Source organism: Somniosus microcephalus, chromosome 22, assembly GCF_052327205.1.
Source record: "Somniosus microcephalus isolate GS21.2 chromosome 22, FLI_Smic_1.0, whole genome shotgun sequence".
NCBI lineage: Eukaryota > Metazoa > Chordata > Chondrichthyes > Squaliformes > Somniosidae > Somniosus > Somniosus microcephalus.
In genome coordinates this window covers 8,415,491-8,438,343 of record NC_141008.1, presented here as the reverse complement: position 1 = coordinate 8,438,343, position 22,853 = coordinate 8,415,491, and the positions used below count along the sequence as shown (strand labels likewise).

Genomic DNA, 22,853 nt, shown 5'->3' with positions numbered 1-22,853 from the left:
TTGGCAGAGATATCTAAATAAGACCTAGGTCTGCAAACCCTGTGGAGTGGGTATCATCATATCGGAAACAAACATCTTCTGCAATGTTTGACTCTAAGAGCCTCCAATCTACCACTTGTCATATCCTCATCCTCCTCCTCTTCACAGGAATAGGGGGATTCCCATCAGTCCCACTCCAGAAATGTATTTTCCCCAGTATCCACAGAACCTTCCCAGGGAAGTCTGCAAAGAAGTTCCAGGGCGTAGGCAAGGTGTCTGCAAACGTCAGTCACAATGTGAATGGCACATGTACAAGACTGGCCTCTGTGTGGGATCCTGCTGTGCTGCTCACACCATTACTTGGTCTTCTCAGAGTTCAGATTTGGGGAGTATGTTGGGGAAGTATTACAGAAACGTTGCCAATGCCGGCCCACTCACAGTTAGAAGTGGTGGGACAGGCTCCGGGTTCACGGGACTGCAGACTAGCAGCTTTCCAGGAGGAAAATGTTGGTGTCAAAATGGAGGTGCTATTGTGGCAGTTGCCCAACCTGTGCCATCTTACTGGCTTCAGCACCTGGAGGAAAATTCAGCCCAAATGTGGAATGTGGAATGTGGAATGCTGCGTCACAAGCGGTGATCAGTGCTAAAATGATTCAAAAAACATTGTGGAAAATTATTCAAAGAAGGAGAATGTAAAAGGGGCAAAACAGGAAAATGGGATTAATATTAAGTGAAGAGAGATCGTATTTGAGTTACAAGGACTGGATAAACAGGAGACATGGAATTTCCTGACCAACTTGCAACTCGTACCTCCCCCCTGCTTCTCCGACTCCCGCCAGCTCCCCCCTTGTGCCTGCCCAGCAGTTCCAGCCCTTTCTCCTCAGTGCAGAGCTGGGTGCAAGCTGGGTCAATCTGCTGAGCCGTGTGAAGACAGGAGTTTGGTGAGAGTGGGGATTCACTGGTAATTCAGTGGGTGAGTAGTACAGAAAGTGTGTTGTTATCAAATTGAAATTTAACTTTGTTTTCTTACTTTAAAAAACTGCAAGTCAGTGGCAGTTAACAGTCGATCAGCTGTAAGTGGCTCCCTGACTGGGGGTTAATTGTTGTGGCTGGAAGTTGACTAGTCAGTTGCAACAGTGTGTTATTAGAGGGATATCGGCAAAAGCACAGAGCAGGGTGAGAGCTTTGAGAATCTGCTAAATAGAGTGAGAGTGGGAATTAGGTGCAGAGGGGGAAGGAGGTGCTAAGTAATTTAAACCAAGGAGCAACAGTAAATAAATAAACCATTTAATCTAAGGGGATAAAATTAAAATGAACTAAGTAGACATTAAAGGGATCTGAAATGCATTAAATAAAAATACAGTGATACATAAATAATAAATTTAATACATTAAATTAAATTTAAGGGGATACTAAAATAAAGTAAATAAACAAGCCAAATTAGTTACAAATTAATCTGAATTCAAGCTAAATCTATCTATTAAATATAATCTAAATCTCAAGTTGTATTCTATTGTATCTAGAATTAAATTACTACTAACAAATAAATAAAAACTAGAAATGGCAGTGCAGGTTGTGTGTTGGGACTGTAGTATGTGGGCGTTTGTGGACAGCGAGACTGTCCTGGATTGACACATCTGCAGTAAATATCTCTGGCTTGAGACACTCCAGCTCAGAGTCCTTGAGTTGGAGTGCGAGTTAGAGACGCTCCAGCTCAGAGTCCTTGAGTTGGAGTGCGAGTTAAAGACACTCCAGCTCAGAGTCCTTGAGTTGGAGTGCGAGTTAGAGACACTCCAGCTCAGAGTTCTTGAGTTGGAGTGCGAGTTAGAGACACTCCAGCTCAGAGTCCTTGAGTTGGAGTGCGAGTTAGAGACACTCCAGCCCAGAGTCCTTGAGTTGGAGTGCGAGTTAGAGACACTCCAGCTCAGAGTCCTTGAGTTGGAGTGCGAGTTAGAGACACTCCAGCTCAGAGTCCGTGAGTTGGAGTGTGAGTTAGAGACACTCCAGCTCAGAGTCCTTGAGTTGGAGTGCGAGTTAGAGACACTCCGGCTCAGAGTCCTTGAGTTGGAGTGCGAGTTAGAGACACTCCGGCACATAAGGGAGGTTGAGGAATTTTTGGATAGTTTTCTCCAGAGTGCAGTCACACCTCGGAGGAAAGCACAGGTGCAGGAAGGGGAGAGTGTGACTGTTAGTGAGCAGGGTAGGGGGAACCGAGGGGAGAAAGAGGAGGAGGTCCCACAGACACTGGTCCTATCAAACGGGTACAATGTACCTGATATCAATGTTCCTGTTAAGCTGCACGGCCGCGCAGTGCTCTGGAGGTCCCGCAGGCCAGTTCACTGGCTTTTCAATAGAAATAACCACGCATGTGAGGACATTTGAATGGGCCGTGCAGCCCGTTAAAGGGGCCTCGCACCTAACAAAAATTAAAGGGTACATTGCTTGATACATGTGTAGATAAGGAGAAAGATCCCGGGGAGGACAGCCACAGTGCTGACCTGTGCACCGTGAAGCACAGGGCTGTCCAAAGGGAGGGGGAGCAGAATAGAAATGTAGTAGTTATAAGGGATTCAATAATTAGGGGGACAGATAGGATACTCTGTGTTGAATCTGTGATTCTTAAAGTATGATGTTTTCCAATAACTAGACGGAGGCTGTAAATTAACAATCAACAGGTGTTTACTGGAGGAGGGTAGTCTAAAGACTAACAGTACAGAGGCATGCTCAAGTGTATACAGGTGTGGTCACTGCCGGTACTACAGTATACAGGAGCTGTAAAAGTAGTTCTCTCTTAAAGGTACATACACTACAATTCCTCCCCCTTTTAGATTAACAGTACCCATAACATTCAAATAACAGTTAACACTTTAACATGCACATTAAACTGAAATAATCCATTTATAGATTCAGTCTTTGGGGCGGCTTCCTGATCCTTTCTGGATAGCGCCTTTCCTGAGGTTCTTGTTCTTGGTGCGGAGGCGATTCTGGTCCCCTTTCGTCGGTTAGTTCATCAGGTTCCACTGCTACTGTTTCTGAGGTAGATGCTACCGGTATGTTGGGTACATCCCCAGGTACGCGAGACATGGGGTTGACTCGTTCCTGTGACGCTAGGATCTGGCCGACGTGGCGTCTCACAATGTTCTCCCCGACATCCACTGTGTACATTAATGGCCCCTGCCGTGTGCATATCGTTCCGGGTTGCCATTTCTCTGTTCGGTAGTCGCGGGCCAAGACTGGTTGTCCTATATTGAAGCTCCTTGTTGGCTTTTCATTGATGTGCTGGAATTGCTTATCCTCAACATTTCTTCGTACATTTGGCCTGAGCAAATCCAGACGAGATCTCAACCTTCGGTTAAAGAACATCATGGCCGGGGTCTGGTTGGTAACTGCATGTGTCGCATTTCTGTAGGCTAACAGGAAATTGTCCACCTTAAGCTGTAGTGGAATTTCATCATTGCACATGGCCCTTATCGCCTTTTTCATCATTGCACATGGCCCTTACAGCCAATCCATTTGTGGCTGGATGATACGGGGCAGATGTGTAATGCCTTACCCCATTCCTTCTCATAAACTTCCGAAACTCTTCGGGCACAAACTGTGGTCCGTTATCAGAGCAAATCTGCTCTGGCAAGCCGTTCCTGGCAAATATGGTCCATAGGACTGCAATCGTTTTCTCTGTAGTGGTTGAGGACATTTTGATCACCTCAGGCCATTTTGAGTGCGCATCCACTGCGATTAAGAACATTGAGTCCATGAATGGACCAGCAAAATCAATATGCACCCGTTGCCATGGAGAGGAGGGCCACTCCCATGGGTGTAGAGGGGCATGTGGTGGTGCATTTTGGACCTTCTGGCACCCTGAGCAGCTCTTTGTTAGGTCCTCGATTTGTTGATCGATCCCCGGCCACCACACATAAGCCCTAGCAAGGCTTTTCATTTTCACCCCTCTAAGGTGGCCTTCTTGAAGCTCATTGAGCACTCTCTCCCTTAACTTGGGTGGAATTACCACTCGGGATCCACACATCACTGTCCCCTGGCATACTGACAGCTGTTCTCTTCTGGATGAGAATGCTGGCAACAGTGAGTCGCCATGTGTTGGCCATCCCTTCACCGTCAAATCATATACCCGAGACAGTGTCGGATCATTGCTGGTCTCTTTCTCTATATCCGCGTTAGTTACTGGCAATCGTTCAATTATCGACGAATAAAATATTTCGATAGGGTCCACTGCTGGTGCTTCCTCCACAGTAGGCAGTGGCAGGCGTGATAGCCCATCAGCGTTTCCATGCTGTTTCGTGCCTTATACTCTATTTCATATTGGTTCGCCCCTAGAAAAAGGGACCATCTTTGTAGCCGTTGTACAGTCATCACCGGAATGCCCTTCTTTGGATTAAAGATGGAGACAAGTGGTTGGTGGTCAGTCAGCAAGGTGAACTTCTGCCCATGCAGGTAGCGGTTGAATTTTTTTACTCCCCATATTGGCTGAGGGCCTCCCTGTCGATCTGGGCGTTGTTGCGCTCGGCTGAGGTTAGTGACCGAGACGCAAAGGCTACAGGCCTCTCCAACCCGTCTGGGAATTTGTGCGACAGCACCGCTCCAATACCATAGGGTGATGCATCACACGCCAACCGAATTGGTAGTGCTGGGTTGAAATGGGCCAACACCTCTTTTGATGTGATCAATTCTTTGCACTTCTGGAAAGCTCATTTACATTCGTCATTCCACTTCCATGGTACCCCCGTTTGCAGTAGGGTGTTCAGTGGGTGTAGTACTGTAGACAAATTTGGTAAGAACTTATGGTAGTAGTTCACCAGCCCGAGGAACGACCTCAGTTGTGACACATTTTCCGGTGCTGGAGCCTTGACTACTGCCTCAATCTTTTCAGGGGACTTATGTAACCCCTCTTCATCAATAACGTGGCCACAATACGAGATCTGCTGCTGGAAAAACTCGCACTTGTGGCGATTAGCTCGTAGCCCATATTCCTTTAATCTAGTGAGCACCTTCTCCAGGTTGGCGAGGTGATCACTGTCATTTTCGCCCATGACCAGGATGTCGTCCAAATAACACTGGGTCCCTGGAATCCCTTGCAGGACTTGATCCATTGCCCTTTGCCAAATAGCCGGAGCCGATGCTACCCCGAACACCAGCTGGTTGCATTGGTAGAGACCTTTATGAGTGTTGATCGTGAGGTATTGTTTCGAGGCTTCTTCTACCTCCATTTGCAAGTACGCCTGGGCCAGATCAATTTTGGTGAAGCGTTTACCTCCAGATAGCAAGGCGAAAATATCCTCAATCCGTGGAAGTGGATATTGTACAGTGTGAAGGACTGGGTTCACTGTCACCTTAAAATCCCCACAGATGCAGACCTTCTTTGGTTCCCCAGGCGTATTATTCAATGACCTCTTCATTACAGGAACGATGGGTGTAGCCCACTCGCTCCAGTCTACTTTGTACAGTACTCCTGAACGTTCCAACCCTTCCAGCTCTGCTTCGACGGCTGGTCGGATCGCATAAGGCACCGGTCTGGCCTTTAAAAACTTTGGGTTTGCATTTTCCTCTATTTTAATCATCGCTGCTATGCCTTTTAGTGTTCCGAGTCCCTCCTGGAACACTTCTTGTGCGTCAGTTAGCATTTTTGACAGTCATCCAGGTGTGACGTCGTCATCCTTTTTGGCCTCAACCTTCAGTGCCTGTATGGAATGCCAACCTAATTGTATCTTCCGGATCCATTCACGTCCTAGTAGTGGTGGTCCTCCATCTGGCAATACATATAGGTCCATTTTGGGTATTTCCTGGCCTTTGTATATCACGTTCACCCTTATTTTTCCTTTGGGGTAGACTTTTTGCCTCGTGTACGTCTTCAAGACAATGTCTGTTTCAAGGGTATATGTGAAAATAGCCGCTTGTAGTCCTTTTGGTTTATGACTGTTAGGGCTGATCCTGTGTCCAATTCCATTTTCACTTGGACTCCGTCTATCTTGAGCGTGACCCAGATAGTCTGGTGATCCTCCACTTTGATTACATTATGTAGTTTCAGACAACCCAGCTCCTTGCTTCCGGAGTCTGTATCACTTTTCTGTTCGTCTGAACTACTGTCCATCACCTTATGTACCTTTTTGTACTTCTCCTGTGGAGATTTCTTGCTGCTGGTTTTCGTCCCTGACCTGCAGACTCTTGCTATGTGTCCTGCTTTTCCACACTGTCTGCACACTTGGTCCTTGAACCAACAATCCTTATGGTCGTGTGTTGTTCTGCCGCAGCGATAACACTTCACTGCTCCATATGACATTTCATTGGTGCCATATTCTTGTGATCTCCGTTGTATGTCTGCAGCGCCCCGTGCGGCTGCTTCGTGTGATACTGCCATGCTGAAAGCCTTGTCCAGCGTAAGATCCTTTTCTGATAGAAGCCGTTTCTGGGTTCCTTCACTTTGAAGCCCACACACAAACTTGTCCCTTAACGTATCTGCTAGTCCCACTCCAAACTGGCAGTGTTTCGATAGCTTGCGCAGTTCCGTTAAGTACTCAGCATTACGTTCGTCTTTATGCTGGTTCCTTTTGTGGAACTTAAATCTTTCTGCTATCAGCAGCGGTGTGGGGTTTAAGTGGTCCTGTAGGATTTCCACTATGCTTTCGAAATTCTTATCCACAGGCTTCTCTGGGGTTATTAGGTTTCGCAGTAAGCCATAAGTTTTTGCACCCATGGAATTCAACAAAACCAGTGCTTTCCTCGCATCTGGCACTTCATTCGCCTTGCAGTGCTCCTCAATGCGTTCCACATATGTCGCCCAATCTTCGACTTCATTGTCGAACGCAGTGATACTGCCACTCTTCGGCATCCCTGGGTGTGATTAAACTGTCTAAAATGGCATCTCCCGCGCTCTCCCTTCTTCTCCGCTGGCACAAAATGGCATCTCCCGTGCTTTCCTTTCTTCCCGCGCTCGCCCTTCTTCTCCGCTGTGGCTTCTAAAATGGCGTCTCCCGCGTCTCCCTTCTTCTCTGCGGCTCAATGGCGTCTCCCGCGCCTCCTTTCTTTCCCCCGCGGACGCTGTTCAGCCCTTGAGCCCTGGCTGTGCTCTGCGCATTCTCCTGTGCGCCTCTCTCATTGCCGCTGCTCGGTCCTGAACCCGGCTGCTGCTTTACCCTCTCTCTCTTTTTGTTTTCCGTCGACGCCGCTCGGTTTTCAACCCCCGGCTGCGCCCTGTGCGCTTCACCCTCTCTCTTACCCCGTCGACGCTGCTCAGCATTTTCTGTGCCGTCGGTCGGCTCCAGCCGCCGCTGTCCGGGAAGGGTCTGCGCTGTACCTGTTGCCAGCCTGTTGCTGGATCGTCGTGGCTGGAGAACCAAGCCTGGCTCTCAACAGCCTCCCCTGCGATGTCCACTCTCTGCCGGATGACTGGGCGGTTGCTCGTGGTCGACGCCCGTGCTTCTGGCCTCGACTTTCTTCCGCCGTCCTCCCGGAGCAAATCCTTGAAAGGAAATGCAGAGTTGCAGGTAGATTCGAATCGACCTCGTCGCCACTGTTGAATCCGTGATTCTTAAAGTATGATGTTTTCCAATAACTAGACGGAGGCTATAAATTAACAATCAACAGGTGTTTACTGGAGGAGGGTAGTCTAAAGACTAACAGTACAGAGGCATGCTCAAGGCTTATATACAGGTGTGGTCACTGCCGGTACTACAGTATACAGGAGCTGTAAAAGTAGTTTTCTCTTAAAGGTACATACACTACACTCTGCAGCCACGGTCGTGAGTCCCAAAGAGTGTGTTGCCTACCTGGTGCTAGGGTAAGGGATATCTCAATGTGGCTGGAAAGGAATTTGGAAAGGGAGGGAGAAGATCGAGTTGTTGGGACCAATGACATAGGGAAGAAAAGGGAGGAGGTTCTGCTGAGGAAGTATCAGGAGTGAGGAGCTAAATTAAAAAGCAGGACCTCAAGGGTAATAATCTCAGGGACAAATGGATCAGGAAGGTGACCATGAGGTTAAAGGAGTGGTGTGAGAAGGAGGGGCTCCATATCATGGGACAATGACACCAGTACTGGGACAGGAGGGAGCTTTACCATTGGGACGGGCTACACTTGAACCAGGCTGGGACCAGGGACCTAGCGGAAAGGATAAATAGGGTGGTAAAAAAGACTTTAAACTAATAAATGGGCGGGAGGGCTCAGTCAGAAACAATGGCAAAAATGATTGTTTAAAGATTTTAAAAAGGCTAAGAGTGGAGTTCAGGTCACAAACAGTGATTTAGATTCTCCAGGTGAAGGGACACTATTTACAGCGGGAGTGACAATAAGAAACGTGTTAAGTTAAACATTGTGAGAAAGACAGTATCAGGGCAAAAGGATGGGTTAGGGTCTCTTGCCCAAATAAGAGCTTTATATACTAACGCAGAGTATATAAGAAATAAATTGAGTGAATTAGAGGCTGAAATACAGCTTGGAGGGTATGACCTGTTGGCCATTACGGAGACTTGGCTGCCAGTTGGTCATGATTGGGAGTTAAATATTCCAGTGTAGGAATTGACAAATTCCTCTAAATAACTGAGATTGACACCAGGGAACAAGCAAACGGGTCTTTACTGATCAGAGACTCCACGAGGACTGCCTGGGCAGCCCCATGGATTGCGACATGATGTCATCGCGTTTACCACGTTTTCCCACGCTCTTAAAGGGGCCACTCCCCGTACATGCAAACTCTATATACAGAACACAGTAATGCCTAACACAATGGTACAGGTTTAGGCTGGTGTTAGAACATCATTAAAGAGAATTATGTACAGTTAGTCAGAGTCATTCAGTGGTTCTGCCACATGCGCCCCCCCAGAATTCGCTTTAATGGACAAAGTCAAAACGGTGAGGGTGTCTGACAAGCCTGTCAGAACGACTCCTGTACTCCCGAGGCGGAGGCTGCTGGGCGGCTGACGGTTTGGCGGGCGGTCGCACTTGATCTGCCGTAACGACGATGGGTGGCTGACACCATCTCGGCGGTTGTGCTGTCACGACGGGGCGGTCGAGGTCTAAATGCGCTGGCTTTAAGTGGTCGACCGAAATGTGGTCCGGTTTACCACCGACATCTACCGTGAAGGTTTTGTCCCCTGCATCCAACTCATGGAAGGGACCGGTATATGGGGCCTTGAGCAGATCCCTATGTGCATCATGGCGAATAAAAATGTACCCCGCCTTGTGAAGCTCCGTGGGAATGTGTGACCTCTGCGGCCCATGGTGCGAAGTGGGCACCGGTGCGAAACATCTGGCCGCGTCTTGGTGACTAGCAAGCGGGGCAGACGCGGACCATGGCTCTGTCGATGTTGGTAGGAAGTCCCCTGGGACTCGCAGCGGCTGACCATAGACAAGCTCCGCTGATGAAGAGTGAAGGTCTTCCTTGGGGGCCGTGCGAAGGCCCAACAGGACCCACGGTAGCTTGTCTGCCCATCCAGCGCCCTGGAGGCTGGCCCTCAGGGCGGCTTTCATTGACCGGTGGAAGCATTCGCAGAGGCCATTCGCCTGTGGGTGGTAGGCTGTGGTGCGGTGTAATTTGGCACCGAGGCCTTGGGCCACTGCATTCCAGATTTCAGAGGAAAACTGCGGTCCCCTGTCTGATGAAATATCTGCAGGTACTCCGAAACGGGCGATCCAGGAGGAAATGAATGCCCTGGCCACGTCCGCCGAAGTAGTGGATGACAGGGGGACCGCCTCCGGCCATCTGGTGGTGCGGCCACCATGGTCAGGATGTGTGAAAAACCATGGGAGGGTGGAAGTGGTCCTACCAGGCCGACGTTGACATGGTCAAAACGTCGCTCCGGAACTGTGAAGGTGGCCAATGGAGCTTTGACGTGGCGCTGTACCTTGGCCCTTTGGCAGACCACGCAAGTGTTGGCCCAATCACGGACATCCTTATGCATGCCATGCCATACAAACTTCGCTGACATCAGTTTCTGAGAGGCCTTCATTCCTGGGTGTGACAACCCATGTATGGCGTCGAACCCTTTGCGGCGCCAGACGACCGGCACGACAGGGCGAGGATCCTGTACGGAGACGTCACACAACAGCGTGGTACCTGCCGAATGGAACATGACGTCGGCCAACTGGAGGCCAGTGATGGCCATTCTGTAAGCTTGGACTTCCGGGTCTGAGGCTTGGTCCGCTGCCATGAGGGCATAGTCGAGGCCCAAATGAACCGTATTGACGATCGCGCGGGAGAGGCAGTCTGCCACCAGGTTGTCCTTACCGGCCACATGCTGTATATCCGTGGTGAATTCGGATATGTAGGTCAGTTGACGCTGCTGTCGGGCTGACCACAGTTTGGCGACCTTGGCCATTGCAAAGGTTAACGGCGGTGAAAGGATGTCCTTCTAGCAGGAACCGAAAATGGCGGATGGCCAGAAAAAGGGCGAGCAACTCCCGGTCAAACGTGCTATATGCTCTCTCGTTCTGCCGTAGTTGACGGCTGAAGAATGCCAACGGCTGCCATGTCCCTTCACCCACTGCTGTTGCACGGCACTGACTGCGTAGTCCGACGCATCGGTGGTGAGGGCGATGGTGGCTCCTGGCAGCGGGTGCGCCAGCATAGTCGCGTTGGCTAAGGCGCGTTTGGTGTTGGCGAACGCTCGGGCCATGTCATCCGTCCAGTCTACCGGGTTCTTGCCAGTCTTGCCCTTGAGGGCCTCGTACAAGGGCTGCATGAGCAGTGCCGCCTTAGGCACGAAGCGGTGGTAACATTTTCCATGCCTAGGAATTCCTGCAGGGCCTTTACGTTCTGTGGGCGTGGAAAAGATGTCACTGCCTCCACTTTTGAAGGTAAAGGAACCGCTCCCTCTGAGGTGATGCGATGCCCCAGGAAATCGATTTGGTGCAGGCCAAACTGACACTTGGCCGGGTTGATAATCAGGCCGTGTTGGCTGAGGCGTCGAAAAAGGGTGCGTCGGTGACAGGTATGTTCTTCCTTAGTAGGACTGGCAATCAGGATATCGTCCAGGTAGAAGAAGAGGAATTTGAAGTCCCGCAGCACGGAGTCCATCAGGCGTTGGAAAGCCTGGGCGGCGTTCTTTAACCCAAACGGCATCCGTAGAAACTCGAAGAGGCCGAATGAGGTGATGACTGCAGTCTTCTGGACGTCTTGTGGATGCACCGGGACCTGGTGGTAGCCCCGGACGAGGTCGACTTTGGAAAACACGGTGTTCCCTGCCAAATGGGCAGAGAAATCCTGACTGTGGGGGATCGGGTACCGATCAGGAGTGTTGGTGTCGTTAAGGCGTCGATAGTCGCCGCATGGCCGCCAACCGCCGCCAGGCTTCGGGATGATATGGAGGGGTGAAGACCAGGGACTATTCGACCGGCGAATAATCCCTAACCGTTCTATGGTTGCGAACTCCGCCTTTGCGACCGCCAGCTTTCCAGGTTCCAGGCGCCGGGCCCACGCATAGACCGGGGGGCCGTTGGTGGTAATGTGGTGTTCCACACCATGTTTCATGGCTGTGGAGGAGAACGTGGGTCTTGTCAGTTCGGGGAATTCGCCGAGCAGGCGAGCGAACTCATCAGGAGTCGGGAACGCACAGGAGACGGTGCGTGACGTAGTGTTACTGCGGTAACACGGAAGAGAATTAAAAGTTGCTGCGTTGATCAGCTGCCGGTTTCTGACGTCGACCAGGAGGCTGTTGGCGCACAGGAAATCCACGCCGAGGAGGGGCTGGGAAACTTTGGCCGTAACAAACTCCCAGTGAAAGCGTTGCTCCCCAACGCACACCTCAACCCACCGTCTGCCGAAGGTCTGAATTGCTCCGCCATTGGCCGCTTCAAGGGTGAGGCCGTGATTCCCTGTCTGCACATCGAGGGCGGACGCGGGTAAAATGCTGCACTGCGCTCCAGTGTCGCACAGAAAACGGCGACCGGAGAGAGTGTCGGTGATGAAGAGCAACTTTCCCGCGTTGCCGATCGCCATCGCGGTCGCGGGGTGCCCGTTAGACCCGTTCCTCGGTGGTCGCAGTTGTTGGTTGTTTTTTTGGGGGGGAAAACTGCAGGGAGGGCGGCAACGCTTTGCCTTCGCGCCGAACTGCGCATGGTAGAAACACAGCCCAGCAGGCTGACGAGCTGGGGCGGCGTCTGCGGGGGATGGGTGCCTCGTGGCAGCTCAGTACTGCCGAGTTACAGCGAAAATTTTGTCAGCCTCCGCAGCGAGTGTTGCACAGTCCACGATTTCAGATCGGGCCAGGGCAGCTTGCACCTGTTCAGGCAGTTGGCTGAGGAAAATTTCTCGGAACAGGAAGCATTCCGGTTCTGAGCCCAGGAGTGTGAGCATTTGGCTCATCAACTCTGAAGGCTTGGAGTCCCCGAGACCGGGCATCGCGAGTAATCGACGGGTGCGCTCCGGTTTTGTGAGCCTGAAAACCTGCAGTAGCCGCGCTTTGAGGGTTTCATACTTGCACTCCGTTGGGGGGTTTTCGAGGTGGCTGACGATCCGAGAGGCGGTAGAGCTGTCGAGTGCGGAGACCACATTTGGTCTGATCCGCATCGATGTTCTGCAGGGCGAACTGGGCCTCGACCTGAATGAACCACGAGGTCGCTTGCTGCTCCCAGAACTGTGGCAGCTTCAGTGACACAGCGTTGGCTTCCATGCTGCGCTCTTCTTTTGTGAAAACGTTCACAAAAAATGGGGTCACCAATGTAGGAATTGACAAATTCCTATAAATAACTGAGATTGACACCAGGGAACAAGCAAACGGGTCTTTACTGATCAGAGACTCCACGAGGACTGCCTGGGCAGCCCCGTGGATTGCGACGTGATGTCATCGCGTTTACCACATTTTCCCGCGCTCTTAAAGGGGCCACTCCCCGTACATGCCAACTCTATATACAGAACACAGTAATGCCTAACACAATGGTACAGGTTTAGGCTGGTGTTCGAACATCGTTAAAGAGAATTATGTACAGTTAGTCAGAGTCATTCAGTGGTTCTGCCACAAAGGTTATAAGCTCTTTAGAATGGATAGGAAAACTGGAAGAGGAGGAGGGGTAGCCTTATTGATTAAAGACACTATAACAACATTAGGAGGAGAGGATATCGGTAAAGGAAAGCAATCAGTGGTTAGAATTGAGGAATGAGGGGATTTAAAACTGTAATGGGAGTTGTCTACAGGCCTCCTGATAGCAGCGAGGAAGTGGCAGAATGTAATAATTCAGAGATTAGACAGGCTTGTAGTAAAAGCAGTTATTTTAATGGGAGACTTTAATTTTCATTTAGATTGGGAAGAATAAAATAGCTCAAGTTAGAAAGGTAGTGAATTTCCTGAGTACATTCAAAATAGTTTTCTGGATCAATATGTTCTAGAATCAACAAGTGGGAAGGCCATACTAGATTTAGTAATGAGTAATGAGCCAGCCTTGGTTAATAATCTGATGATCAAATTCAATGTTAGGTTTGAAAAGGAGAAACTTAACACGGTTACTCAGATCCTAGATTTTGATACGGTTAACTTCAACAGGATGAGATAGAGGCTCACGACAGCAAACTGGTCAAAGCTGTTATAACAACAGAAAACGCTGGAAGCACTCAGCAGGCCAGGCAGCATCCGTGGAGAGAGAAACAGAGTTAACGTTTCAGGTCTGGGACCCTTCATCAGAACTAGAAAAGGTTAGAGTGCAGGTGCAGAGGCAGGGAAAGGAGGAGGGGGGGAGGAAGGAATTGAAGGAACGTTCTGTGCTAGGGTAGGAGGCAGGTCAAAACTGTTATTGGGTAAAACTACAGATGAACAGTGGGAGGTGTTCAAATAGAATTTAGCTTAATACATGACCAGTATATAGTCCTAAGGGGCAAGAGCCCTATTTACCAAATAAAACAGCCATGGTCGACAAAGTAGGTGAGAGATAACGTATGACTAAAGGAAAGAGCACATAAAAGTGTAAAGAATAGTGTAGATCCAGGGGACTGGGAGAGATATAAAGAACAGCAAAGGAAGATTAAACAAAGAGTAAGAGCTGCAAAAAAGGAATATGAAAAGAAACTTGTAATAGGTAGCAAGATTAACACAAAACATTTTACAATTATATTAGAAGAGAAAGAGTAGTCAAGGGTAACGGGGCCCTTTAAAAACAGATGCGAGTAATATTGCAAATGAAAATGGCCGATTTGTTGAATAATTACTTTAGGCATCATTTTCTGGGATCCATGTAGGCGCGGTCGGAGGCGGGTCGGGTGGGAAATTTGAAAAATCTTGCAGCGTGTCAGGAACCCGCCATCATCCTGCCCCCACACGCCTTTCCCTCAGGTGTGTTTGCCGGCAGAGGTGGGTGAGCTAATTTAAATCATTATGAGGTAGTTGTCAGACCTTTAAAAGTCTTTTTAACCTACCTTTCAAATTTCACTGGATGACCACGGGAATCACGCAGCTCGGGAACCACGTCGGTCAGCCTGAGGCGTGAGTTGAATGGCCGTTGCTCCAGCTGATTAGATGACAGCATGAAATGTACTATAAAAACTCCCACCTCACAGCTGATCACTTTCCTCAGACAGAAGCTGTTGCTGACTGCATTCCCAGCACCGCTATAGCTTTCTACAGGCTGCAAGTGTTTACAGCAAAGTCGCCATCCAGTCTCATCTCATTGTTACAACCTATCACACCATTGACAGCTGGCTCCTCTGATCTCTACTTGACCTGCCATCTATTCCATAAGCCTGGGTGCTGTTTATACTGTCACCTTGGTCCGCAGAATCAGACCACAATGAGCCCCAACACCAGCAGCACCAGGTACACCATCAGCACCAACAACAACACCACCAACCTTCTCCTCAACCACCTGGTCCTCCACAGGACAGAGGGTATCAGCGCAGGGCTGCACCTCGCTGGAGTCAATACCCCCAATGCAGGGTATACAGACAGAGGATGAGCTTCCTCAACATGACGGAGCAACAGTGCCAAAGGAGGCTCAGGCTATCGCACCAGCTTGTCGCAGACATTTGCGCATTGCTCGAGCAAGACCTGCAGCCCAGAGGAGCGGGTGAACATGCCGTACCAGTGGCTGTCACAGTTATCAGAGCCCTCAACCTCCTCGGCTCAGGCTCCTTCCAGGAACTGCAGCAGACATTTGCGGCATCTCACAGTCGGCCACCCAAAGATCCATCACACAGATCACCGATGCCCTCTTTGTCAGATCAGCCAATTATATCAACTTTGCCACTGATGAAGCCAGTGTTACTGTGCGGGCGCTCGGCTTTGCCGCTCTGGCTGGCTTCCCACGGGTGCAGGGCATCATCGACTGTGCACATGTGGCCATCAGGGCACCTCATCATAACCCAGGAGTCTTTGTGAACCGCAAGGGCTTCCATTTCCTCAATGTGCAGCTGTTCTGCAACCACAGGCAGATCATCATGCATGTGTGCGCCAAATTCCCTGGCTGCTGCCATTACTCTTTCATCCTGCGCCAGTCCACCATCCCTCAGCTCGTCACTCCTCCAAACAGACCTCTGGCTGGCTGCTTGGAGACAAAGGGTATCCACTGAAGACGTGGCTGATGATACCCTTGAGGAGGCCAAGGAGAGATATAATGAAAGCCACATGTCCCCCAGATGTGTCATAGAGCAGACAATAGACATACTGAAAATGCGCTTCAGATGCCTTGACAGATCTGGAGGAGCCCTTCAGTATGCACCAGCCAGGGTCTCCAGGATCGTCGTGGTCTGCTGCGCCCTGCACAACATAGCGCAGCAGCGAGGATCAGTGCTGCATGAGGAGCAAGGCACTGAGTGCACAGCCTCTTCAGAGGAGGAGGAGGAGGAGCAGGATGGAGCTGCGGTCCAGATCCCACCAGCAGCGGAGCACATTGCTTCCCAGGAGGCTAGAGGTGGCCTCATCATGGCCAAATTTACTTCCATGTCCCCTCTCACCATCATCCCTTTCATGGGCTACCCGCAGTTCCCTGCTTGCAAGGAGATGGAGAGCACCTTGCTGCACAGCAGTTGGGCCATGAGGACCCACATCTATGCTGACATCCCTCCTAGAGAGGATGTCTATGAGCCTCTGCCATCTGGGGACCAGGGACCACACTGGGAGACCAGGAACCACACTGGGAGACCAGGAACCACACTGGGATCTTTGTTTATGGCTAGAAGGCACGTCTCCCCGGACCATGTCTTGGTCCCTGGGCCGCTTGATCCTTACCGGTGGATCGACAGGGCCCGTGTTGCCCTGATCGACCCGAGGGAGACTGGGGAGATCGTGACTCCGGGTGCGGGTCCCCACAGGCGCAGAACTGGCTTCATCCTGTTGGATAGCTGGGGATTGACAGGCGTCCTGGCCTCGGGTGGCCATCCCACGGGGAGCGCTCGGCTCCCCGAGTGGATCCGATGGGACAGCCGGCAGATCTCTTGATGTCCCAGGTAGGGCGTCATCTTTGGGGGAGCGCAGAGTGTTGGCATCATCCCCATGGGCCCCTCTATCAATTGGGTCCGTGGAACCGACTGGACAGGGAGCCAGGTCCCGGAGCGAAACGGTGGACTCTCAGCCATCAGGGTACTGCACGTGCACGTACGTGGGATTGACGTCCGTGAGTTCTACCTCATCGACGAGAGGGTCGTTTTTAGATGATCGGACGAATCTTCGGAGCAGCACGGGGCCGGGAGCTGCCAACCATGATGGTAGGGACGTCCCGTGGGTGGAGCGACGCTGGAAGCTGAAGAATTGCTCGTGAGGTGTGACATTGGTGGACATAGAGAGAAGAGACCTGATGGAATGCAACACGTCAGGGAGCATAGTTTCCCACTGCTGATCTGGTAGGTTGCGTGACCTCAGCGCAAGACAAACAGCGTTCCAAATGATAGCGTCTCAACCTGTCCGTTACCGATGGGATGGTACGGTGTCGTTTTAATTGTGGCGATTCCCCGTTGAGGAAGGCAATGGCCCTTTAAAGTCAATGCTGAGTCGCTGCATAGGCTGCATAGCGTGTATGAGCGAGCCATCCGATGGACGGAAGAATTGCGGTTTTAATTCCGCACAAATTCTACAGGAGGAGCATGTTCTTTTCACATCTTCCATAGAAAATGGGAGATTTTTAGATCGCACAAAGTGCAACATACGGGTAATGCCAGGATGGCATAAGTCAGTATGAAGATCTGCCAGAGTCGAAGTTGACATAGAAGAGCAGAATGCCCGCGTGAGGGTTTCCGGGGCCACATTCTCTTTGCTGGGTCGATAATGTATGGTGTATCCAAAGGCGGCCAATTCCATGCTCCAGAGTTGTATTTTGTTATTCTTGATCTCAGTGCATTTCCGGTTATCCAGCATAAAGGCCACGGAGCGCTGATCGGTTATAAGTGTGAAATGGCGACGAGCGAGAAAATGACTCCATTTACGTACAGCTTCGATGATGGCCATAGCCTCCTTCTCGACAGGAGGATAATGGAGCTCACTACCCTGCAAAGTTCTGGACAGAAATGCAACGGGTCGACCACCTTGATTCAAGGTAGCAGAGATCGCCACATCCCATGCATCGCACTCGACCACGAAAGGAAGATTTTCATCAATGGAACGAAGCGTGGCTTTTTCCAGTTGTCGCTTGAGGAGGTTGAAAGCTGAAATAGCCGTTGCCTCCAACGGAAATGACTTTGCGTGAAGCAGGGGCTGGATCTTGTCGGAGAAGTGGGGTATCCACTTCGCATAATAGGCGAACATGCCGAGTGCCCGACGAAGAGAGCTGAAATTCGTAGGGGGAGGGAGCTCCTGAAGCGGACAAAGTCGCTCCGGATCCGGTTTGATGACACCGTTGCCCACCCAGTAGCCAAGGATGTTGACTGATGGTACTGATTTCACAGATTTGGACTCATTTAAAGTTAAGTTGCGACAACAAAGAACGTCAAAAATTTTCTGGAGATTGGCACCATGCTCCTTCTGGTCATGACCAGCAATGGTGATATTATCCAGATAGGGAAAAGTGTCCGTTAAATTCTCCTGTTTGACTAGGCTATCCATTGCCCGTTGAAAGACAGCCACCACATTGGTGACCCCAGATGGAAGTCGACAAAACTGGTAAAGCTGACCATTGGCCTCAAAGGCCGTATACTTTTTGTCAGAGTCCTTTAATGGTACTTGATGATATGCGCTCTGTAAATCAAAAGTTGAAAATACCTTGTAGTTGGCAAGGTTATTGACCATGTCATCAATGCGTAGCAGTGGGTAGGCATCCAGGTCGGTATACTGGTTAATAGCTGGCAAGTAATCAATGCAAAGACTGTTAAATCCGTGAATCTTGATGTATGGTGTCCTTCAATAAATAGACAGAGACTGCAGAGGAACAATCAATGGTGTTTACTGGATGAGGGTTACTCTAAAACTATCAGTACAGATCCCTACTCAGGGTTTATATACAGGTGTGGTCACTGCCGGTACTACAGAATACAGGAGCTGTAAAAAGTAGTTCTCCCCTGAAAGGTACATACACTACAATTCCTCCCCTTTTAGATTAACAGCACCATAACATTCATTTAACAATTAATACTTTTAACATGCAACATTAACTGAAAATAGTCCATTTATAAATTCAGTCTTTGGGGCGGCTTCCTGATCCTTTCTGGATAGCGCCTTTCCTGAGTGTCTTGCTCTTGGTACGGAGGCGATTCTGGCCTCCTGTCGTCGGTTGGTTCATCAGCTTCCGATGCTACTGTTTCTGGGGTAGATGCTACCTGTATGTTGGGTTCATCACCAGCTACACGAGACATGGGGTTGACTCGTACCTGTGACTCCAGCATCTGGTCGACATGGCGTCTCACAATGTTCTCCCCAACATCCACTGTGTACATTAGTGGCCCCTGCCGTGTGCAAATCGTTCCTGGTTGCCATTTCTCTGTTCGGTAGTCGCAGGCCAAGACTGGTTGCCTACATTGAAGCTCCTTGTCGGCTTCTCATTGATGTGCTGGAATTGCTTATTCTCAACATCTCTTCGTACATTTGGTCTGAGCAAATCCAGACGAGATTTCAACCTTCGGTTAAAGAACATCATGGCCGGGGTCTGCTTGGTGACTGCATGTGTCGCATTTCTGAAGGCTAACAGGAAATTGTCCACCTTATGCTGCAGTGGAATGTCATCATCGCACATGGCCCTTACTGCCTTTTTAAAGGTTTGTACGAACCTCTCAGCCAATCCATTTGTGGCTGGATGATACGGGGCGGATGTGTAATGCCTTACCCCATTCCTTTTCATAAATTTCCGAAACTCTTTGGACACAAACTGTGGTCCGTTATCAGAGCAAATCTGCCCTGGCAAGCCGTTCCTGGCAAATATGGTCCGTAGGACTGCAATCGTTTCCTCCGTGGTGGTGGAGGACATTTTGATCACCTCGGGCCATTTTGAGTGCGCATCCACGGCTATTAAAAACATTGAGCCCATGAATGGACCAGCAAAATCAATATGCACCCGTTGCCATGGAGAGGAGGGCCACTCCCATGGGTGTAGAGGGGCATGTGGTGGTGCATTTTGGACCTTCTGGCATCCTGAGCAGCTCTTCGTCAGGTCCTCAATTTGCTGATCGATCCCCGGCCACCACACATAAGCCCTAGCAAGGCTTTTCATTTTCACCCCTCCCAGATGGCCTTCGTGAAGCTCATTGAGCACTCGCTCCCTTAACTTGGGTGGAATTACCACTCGGGATCCACACATCAAGGTCCCCTGGCATACTGACAGCTGTTCTCTTCTGGATGAGAATGCTGGCAACAGTGAGTCGCCATGTGTTGGCCATCCCTTCACCGTCAAGTCATATACCCGAGACAGTGTCGGGTAATTTCGTGTCTCCTTTTCTATATCCGCGTTAGTTACTGGCAAGCGTTCAATTATAGTCGAATAAAATATTTCGACAGGATCCACTGCTGGTGCTTCCTCCGCAGTAGGCAGTGGCAGGAGTGATAGCCCATCAGCGTTTCCATGCTGTTTCGTGCCCTTATACTCTATTTCATATTGGTTCGCCCCTAGGAAAAGGGACCATCTTTGTAGCCATTGCGCAGTCATCACCGGAACGCCCTTCTTTGGATTAAAGATGGAGACAAGTGGTTGGTGTTCAGTCAGCAAGGCGAACTTCTGCCCGTGCAGATAGTGGTTGAACTTCTTCTCTCCCCACACTAGGCTGAGGGCCTCCCTGTCAATCTGGGTGTAGTTACGCTCGGCTGAGGTTAGTGACCAAGACGCAAAGGCTACTGGCCTCTCCGAGCCGTCCGGGAATTTGTGCGACAGCACCGCTCCAATACCATAGGGTGATGCATCACACGCCAACCGAATTGGTAGTGCTGGGTTGAAATGAGCCAACACCTCTTTTGATGTGATCAATTCTTTGCACTTCTGGAAAGCTCGTTTACATTCGTCATTCCGCTTCCATGGTACCCCCGTTTGCAGTCGGGTGTTCAGTGGGTATAGTACTGTAGACAAATTCGGCAAGAACTTATGGTAGTAGTTCACCAGCCCGAGGAACGACCTCAGTTGTGACACATTTTCCGGTGCTGGAGCCTTGACTACTGCCTCAATCTTTTCAGGGGACTTATGTAACCCCTCTTCATCAATAACGTGGCCACAATACGAGATCTGCTTCTGGAAAAACTCGCATTTGTGGCGATTAGCTCGGAGCCCATATTCCTTCAATCTAGTGAGCACCTGCTCCAGGTTGGCGAGGTGATCACTGTCATTTTCTCCCGTGACCAGGATGTCGTCCAAATAACACTGGGTCCCTGGAATCCCTTGCAGGACTTGATCCATTGCCCTTTGCCAAATAGCCGGAGCTGATGCTACCCTGAACACCAGCCAGTTGTATTGGTAGAGACCTTTATGAGTGTTGATCGTGAGGTACTGTTTCGAGGCTTCTTCTACCTCCATTTGCAGGTACGCCTGGGCCAGATCAATCTTAGTGAAGCGTTTTCCTCCAGATAGCGAGGCGAAAATATCTTCAATCCGCGGAAGCGGACATTGTACCGTGTGAAGGACTGGGTTCACTGTCACCTTAAAGTCCCCACAGATGCGAACCTTCTTTGATTCCCCAGGCGTACTACTCAACGACCTCTTCATTACAGGAACGATGGGTGTAGCCCACTCGCTCCAGTCCACTTTGGACAGTACTCCAGAACGTTCCAAACCTTCCAGCTCTGCTTCGACGGCTGGGCGGATCGCATAAGGCACCGGTCTGGCCTTAAAAAACGTTGGGCTTGCATTTTCCTCTATTTTGATTACATTATGTAGTTTCAGACAACCCAGCTCCTTGCTTCCGGAGTCTGTATCACTTTTCTGTTCATCTGAACTCCTCTCCGTCACCTTATGTACCTTTTTGTACTTCTCCTGTGGAGATTTCTTGCTGCTGGTTTTCTTTCCCAACCTGCGGACTCTTGCTATGTGTCCTACTTTTCCACACTGTCTGCACACTTGGTCCTTGAACCAACAATCCTTATGATCGTGTGTTGTTCTGCCGCAGCGATAACACTTCCCTGCTCCATATGACATTTCATTTGTGCCATATTCTTGCAGTCTCCATTGTATCTCTGCAGCGCCCCGTGCGGCTGCTTCGTGTGATACTGCCATGCTGAAAGCCTTGTCCAACGTAAGATCCTTTTCTGATAGAAGCTGTTTCTGGGTTCCTTCACTTTGAAGCCCACACACAAACTTGTCCCTTAAAGTATCTGCTAGTCCCGTTCCAAACTGGCAGTGTTTCGATAGCTTGCGCAGTTCCGTTAAATACTCAGCATTACTTTCGTCTTTATGCTGGTTCCTTTTGTGAAACTTAAATCTTTCTGCTATCAGCAGCGGTGTGGGGTTTAAATGGTCCTGTAGGATTGACACTATGTTTCCAAAATCCATTTCCACTGGCTTCTCTGGGGTTATTAGGTTTCGCAGTAAGCCATACTTTTTTGCACCCATGGAATTCAACAATACCAGTGCTTTCCTGGCATCTGGCACTTCATTTGCCTTGCAGTACACTTCTATGCATTCTACATATGTTGCCCAATCTTCGACTTCATTGTCGAACGCTGTGACACTGCCACTCTTCGGCATCCCTGGGTGTGGTTAGACTGGCTAAAAATGGCGTCTCCCGCGCTCTCCCTTCTTCTCCGCTGGCTCAAAATGGCATCTCCCGCGCTTTCCTTTCTTCTCCACTGCAGCTCAAAAATGGCATCTCCCGTGCTCTCCCTTCTTCTCCGCTGCGGCTCAAATGGCGTCTCCCGCGCTTTCCTTTCTTCCCCCGTGGACGCTGCTCAGCCCTTGAACACCGGCCGCGCTCTGCGCATTTTCCTGCGCGCCTCTCTCGTTGACGCCGCTCGGTCCTGAACCCCGGCTGCGCCCCATGCGCTCTACCCTCTCTCTCTTTTTTTTTTCCATTGACGCCGCTCGGTCTTCAACCCCGGCTGCGCCCTGTGCGCTTTACCCTCTCTCTTACACCATCGACGCTGCTCGGCCTTCCCCTGTGCCGTCGGTCGGCTCCAGCCGCCGCCGTCCGGGAAGGGTCTGCGCCGTACCTGCTGCCAGCCCGTCTTGCTGGAGCCTCCGCCGGATGGTCGACGCCCGTGCCCCTGGAATCGTCATTCTTCTGCAGAGTTGCAGGTAGGTTCGAATCGACTCGTCGCCAATGTTAAATCCGTGAATCTTGATGTATGGTGTCCTTCAATAAATAGACAGAGACTGCAGAGGAACAATCAATGGTGTTTACTGGATGAGGGCTACTCTAAAACTATCAGTACAGATCCCTACTCAGGGTTTATATAGAGGTGTGGTCACTGCCGGTACTACAGTATACAGGAGCTGTAAAAAGTAGTTCTCCCCTTAAAGGTACATACACTACAAAGACGTTTCTTGTGTTGCTTCAGAGGATTTTTAACAACGACGACTTGAGCCCGCCAGGAAGATGAACATGGCTCAAT

General features: G+C 50.2%; 1 long non-coding RNA gene across 1 annotated transcript in view; it reads left to right on the top strand.

The window, feature by feature from the left end:
- The first annotated feature begins 680 nt into the window (after window positions 1-680).
- LOC147102013 (uncharacterized) overlaps window positions 681-22,853 on the top strand; it is a 123,345-nt gene continuing 101,172 nt past the window's right edge. Inside the window, exon 1 of the long non-coding RNA XR_015073196.1 lies at window positions 681-952. This is a non-coding gene — a long non-coding RNA (uncharacterized LOC147102013). The remainder of the gene's footprint in view (window positions 953-22,853) is intronic.